Source organism: Euprymna scolopes, chromosome 15 (assembly GCF_053919585.1).
Source record: "Euprymna scolopes isolate OS-2025 chromosome 15, ASM5391958v1, whole genome shotgun sequence".
Lineage (NCBI taxonomy): Eukaryota > Metazoa > Mollusca > Cephalopoda > Sepiida > Sepiolidae > Euprymna > Euprymna scolopes.
In genome coordinates, this window is record NC_136496.1 from 101,661,622 (window position 1) to 101,667,739 (window position 6,118).

General features: G+C 33.7%; 1 long non-coding RNA gene across 1 annotated transcript; it reads right to left on the reverse strand.

Moving 5' to 3' along the window:
- Positions 1-1,015: 1,015 nt before the first annotated feature.
- On the reverse strand, positions 1,016-4,911 carry LOC145294047 (uncharacterized). The gene is made up of 2 exons (XR_013869810.1): positions 1,770-4,911; positions 1,016-1,721 (listed from the first exon to the last, which is right to left on the reverse strand). It is a non-coding gene; the product is annotated as an uncharacterized LOC145294047 (long non-coding RNA).
- Positions 4,912-6,118: the final 1,207 nt, after the last annotated feature.

Genomic DNA, 6,118 nt, shown 5'->3' on the forward strand with positions numbered 1-6,118 from the left:
CGAACGTAATATCGATAGAACAGGGAGAAGACACACACACACTCACAAGTCCAACAGTCAATTATATGTGAACATTGGCGTTTGTGTTTTCCTTTCTTTGTTCCACGATTTATCATACTTATTATTATATTTCTATTTTTGTGAAACCACATGTGTCCCCATCGCCAGTCGCCAGCGAGAAAATGATGATCCATCCGTAAGAGGAATAGTTGAACGAAAAATCCATGATACACAACGTTGGGAGTCGGCGATCTGTCAGGGCCGCGCATGTCTGGTCACAACAGTTTAAGCTTTCATGCTTCATACTGCACCATGTGTCTTTGCATAAACATGCATAGTGTGATGCATAGTTGTAATGTATGCGGGTGACAGGCCTGAAATGGGAGAAATATTTAGTCAAGTGAAGAGAGACCACCCAAGAAATGGGCTGACCTTTTAAATAGCAATGTCTTCTCGAATACAAGATTCTGCATTGTGATTATGACCCACTTGAGATTTTACAAAAGTAATGTTCATACCAGATGGTAGACGTCATGATCAGTCATTTCTTTATATTCATAGCTAATAAACCTGAGTTGTCTCTTAGTGTGGTCCAAGTGATATCTATCCAACAGAATAGGCAGCAGGAACTGTTAGGTTATTTTTATTCTTACAGACAGATGAACCCTTGAGTCTTAATTTAATGAATTGTGTTCAATTAGATGATGTGTTTGACTTAATTCATAGGCTTGTTCAGTAGAAAAAAAAACAAGTATCATTATAATGTCTTTCAAGTATGCGGTTAACAATATGGACCAACAAACTAGGTGCCATGTTCAAATCCAGTTTGTTCCAAAGAAACACTTTCATTTAAGGGCCCATGTTACACTGCCATGCAAGATAAGAGAGAGAACACAGGCCAAAAAGACAAAAGAAATGTGCATAGATGAACCTCCTAGAGCAATGCAACAATGAAAGCAGGTTTGCAATCACCACAATCATTCAACATGTCGCCCTGGAATCAAAACGCAGTTCAAATTATTGAAAAATATTTTATTGTATCATCAGCAGTAGAAACATTAAAATGCGAATCTGAAATAACAATAAATTGTAAAATTTGTTTACAAGAAAGTTTGTTAATAAAAACAAAAAAACAAATAAGAAATAAAAAAAAATATATAACCAGTGTTTTATTTGCTTTATAACTCCACTCCCAAATATACCCAGGTATCGACAGAGAACAGTCAGGGTATTTCTGTGCTGTACTCAACAAAAATAGAAAGGACCATCATTAACCATTATTTTATTTGACAGTATTATATTGATTTTGTCTGAAAATAATGTTTACTTTTTATAAAAAAGATATATATTTATATCTTAGAAAACATAAATATACATAAGTTTTCTAAGTTGAAAAATACAAAGCACTGAAATAGTTTGACATTCAAAACATCCAATGTCGATATATGAATTACATTTACAAACATTGTATCACCTTTAAATGATGTGAAGTAAAAAAAAAAAAAAAAATTGTACTCAGAAATATGTGACATTTTTGTGTGAATGAATTTCTTACATTTAACAAACAGAAAAAAATGTTTAATTTACACCAATTATAAGATGAACCTGATAATTATAAATTCTGTCGGCTATATGAATTGAAGAAACCATTATAGCCTTAACATATCTTTAAATCCTATATTTATAAACCAATAGCATGAGCACAAGCAAATAAGACACACCTCCAAATTTATAAACCAATAGTGTAAGCATAAAAAAATAAGACACACCTCCAAATTTATAAACCAATAAACCATAAAAAAATAAGACATGCCTCCAAATTACATCTAAAAAGAGTCTCTGAATTTTTTTAGATGCAAATTGATTATTCATATAATTTGGATTCTTCAGACTACTGTTCTCATTTTAAGTGTTATTTTCACAAAGTTTCGGTCGATAACCTCTAACCTTTTAAGGAATATGTTGTCAAACTCAGGTTTCTTTCTGTCAAAGTTGTGAATCTACTTAGAATTTTTAACGGAACACATTATGTGATCTCCGTGGATAGTATGCTCTCATTCTGTTAGCCATGACATGATAGAAGTCCTAAGTAATTTGCAATTGTATTTTGAGTGTTGCTTGCACCAAGGATTGAACCTTCAACCTCTAGTTGTAAAGTTATACTTTTTTTTGTGACACTGAAAAAAATAATTGTAATTTACTTAGGACTTCTACCTAGTCATTATGAAATGAGAGTATGCCACCCCTGTGGATTAAATATAGGCTTCCATTTGAAATTCTGTGCAGGACAAGATACACCTGAAGAAGGTCGGAAATTTACATTGAATGAAACATTGTGAAAAGTAGTCTGAAGAACCTAAATAATACATCTTAAAAATCTATCACATTTTTGCACAAAAAGATTCTCCAACCAGATTAAGACAAAATTATAAAAAAATAACAAATTATATAATGGTCCGCATCTATTGTCCACGGACTAAAAATTTTCTTCCTGCCAAGAACAAACACACATCCAGGATCCCTATACGAAGAATATAAACATTCAAGAAGAAATTTAAAACATATTCGACAAAAAAGGAAAAACAATTTAACTGCGTGAAGTCACACACACACACACACACACACACACACACACACACACACACACACACACAAATAAAGCATTTACACACACAATCTTTCATGATTTCTAACTTTGTAAATATATAAATATATTGCATTTTGTTCAGTATTTACCGTATTTTCACACATTTCCTTTTTATTTTTGCTTGTTAGCATGTGTTATGATACGCAAAAACAAAAGAACCTTGTCTATTTTACACTAAGGCTCACACCACAACATTATCACCGGGTGATTTCTCTTGATGTAAAAAACAAGAAAGAGAAAAGATTGAAAAATTCTTGCTTTCTTTGAAAATAATCCTTTTCTTCATATTAATTGTATTGATCGAACTATTGTTCTCATCTTGAGTTTTATTTGGGCAACGTTTCGGTCGGATTGTCCTTCGACCGTCTTCAGGTATATTGGTTGTTGTTTAGAAAAGAAAAGATAAAAGTTACTGGCTCCGTAGATATTTTCGTATTCTGTGAATTAGTATCTATTTTATGGTTTTAGTTCGAATTTATGAAAAAATTGGTTGACAAAGGAGAGGCAACTCTAATAAAAATCGATAGGGGATTATCTCCCTTTCATCATCGAAATGTTAAGAGTGTACAATATTTGTTTTTTTCCAAATTAGAGGCTTCCAAATGCTATTAAAATCTAAACTTAGTCTGTTTAGTAATTTTTCTTTTCTTAGCATATGTGCTGCCCCCTTCAGTCGCCTGACTTTCCACTTCCCATCTCTGTCTTTACAGTGTTATCCTAGCCTTACCTTTAAGGGCCTACTGATCTCATCTTTGTATAGTTTTCCACATTTACATGAAATCTCATATACACAGTTTTTTGTTATGAGACTTTTGGTCGGGGGTTTGACTTGTTCTAGGTGTTTTTTGAGAGTCGAATCAGCCTTGAATATTGTTCTGATGTCAGATAGACTGCATATTTAAAAAAAGTTTTGGACAGCCTCTTTATGTATTGTGTGCACACTGTGGAAAGTTTTCGGGTATTGTCCTTTGGTGTTTGCTCTAGGTTTTCTGGAGCTAATGTAATGCTTATAGGGTAGTCATTTCGGTGGTGGGTTATTCTTAGGTTGTCAAACTCCTCCTGGTATGTGTTGTCATTGCTACATATTGTTCTGGCATGGTGTTGTAAGCCCCGAATGATTCCATTTTTCACGTCATATAGATGGTATAAGTTGAAATCCAGGTATTGTCTCATGAAGGTTGGTTTTCGATATATGGAAGATATAAAAATTTGATCTGTATGGGTTATTAATATACTCAGGAATACTAGCTTGTTGTTGTGTTCCTTATGCATAGTGAACTAGACAGATGGATGAATGGAGTTCACATGGTCTAGTAAGTTTTAGACATCCTCTTAGAGTATGAATGTATCATACACATATCGTACCCACATATTTAAGCATATTCTACAACCTAACAATGCCCCACTCCAATCGACCTCAACAAATGTCTATTTAAAACAAACATTCGTCCACCACTTTTATAGTGCTCAAGCCGCTAGTCTTTTTTTTTTACAAACAAAGAGCGAGCCTATATATATTCAATAGAGAATTGGCTTTGGAATGATAAATACGAAATCTACATGAATTAAAATATATTTAAGCATATTCTACAACCCAGCAACACTAGTTAGTTGGTTTCAGTGGTATTGAGCTTATTGCCAACTTCTCAAGATGCTCCATGTATATATTGGCTAGTAGTGAGGACAGTGGTGAACCCATTGCTAAACCTTCTTGTTGATATATGTCGATTCCCAACATGAAATGTGTAGTCTCTACACAGAAGGATAACATCTCTATTAGGTTGTCAATTGGGATGCAGCTCAGTGATGTATATGGGGACAGCTTCTTCCTTACCACTGTTAACGTTTCATTAGTGGGTACTTTGGTTAACAGACTCACCACATCCAGACTTATCATCTGGTTTGAATGAATGGGAGCATTCTTGTTTCAACAAAGTGAGCTGAACTTTGGACATATGATGGGGTCTTGCCTACAATTGAGCTGATTATGTCAACTATGAAAACAGATCTAGGGTGACACACTGACTCTCGGGCACTGACGAAGGGTCTTAATGGGGTGCCGTCTTTGTGAATTTTTGGAAGACCATATAAGTGTGGTAGTTTACTGTGATATTGAGTTAGTTCCCTGTATTTTGCCTTAGTGGAATGAAGTCAAAATAATTGACAGGGATGCAAGGTGGAGAGTCAGGTGATTGAAGGAGGCAGCACATATACTAAAATAAAGAAAAATTACTAAACAGACTAAGTTTAGATTTTAATAGCATTTGGGAGCCTCTAATTTGGAAAAAACAAATATTGTACAACCTTACAATTTTGACGATGAAAGGGAGATAATCCTCTATCAATCTTTATTAGAGTTGCCTCTCCTTTGTCAACCAATTTTTTCACAAATTCGAAACAATAACCATAAAATAGATACTAACTTACAGAATACGAAAAAATCTCCGGAGCCAGTAACTTTTCTCTTTTCTTTTCCAAACAACGACTGAAGATGGCTGAAGGCCAAACCAACTGAAACGTTGCACAAATAACATTCAAGATGAGAACAATAGTTCGATCAATACAATTAATATAAACAATCAGCCCTCATCTAAAAAATTCTGAACTTTGCCAAATCAATCTGAAAATATGCATTTTTGGTTTGAAAGATTTGGCAATAGAGTGACATCAAATATTGTAACGTTGTTGTTTTCTCTAATCGATCCAAACATCATATGTAGAAACAGTCGCAAAGGAAGTTAGAACTTTGACACAAACTTTCCAAGTGCAAGAAAAAGTTATTTATTTTTTATGTTTACCATGCAAGTCGCCAATATGTATTTAGCACCAATATGATTTCTCATTCTGCTTGCCATGTAAGCTGGCTGTCAATATACGGCACCAGACACAGCTGGCTCTCAATCAAAGGGAAGACACGTGTGCTTGCCGAATGTAACTTCTATCATTTTCTTCTCTTTTTCCTCCCGTTTCTTTCCAATCTCTATTCCTACATATGCAATCTGCTCTGTGATGTGATGCTCACATCACAGCTTAAAAATGCTGTCTCGGCACGTGAACCATCACTTATGGCAGAACCAAACTTTGTTACAATACACTGCTAAGCTAAACATGTAATTACTACTTTTCCCTAAAAATTACCTTTAAGCAAATAGCAATCATTTCATAACTTTCATTTTATAATTAATTAAAAAATATACACCTTAAGCACAAACATTGCATCAACATGTTATATTTCCTTTAAACTTAATTGCATTCTTTAAATTACTGATTAACATCAAGGCATTATACTAAATAGGTAAAATATTAAAATTACATTTTACCTCTAATTCTTAAATTTTAAGTTTCGGATGCGACATGATCACATATATTCAATTCTAAAGACCATTGACCTGTCCAAAATAATTTAAATTCATAATTAACTAAAATACCTACTCCAGGATGAATATGCACAATATGTATAGCATGTAGAAA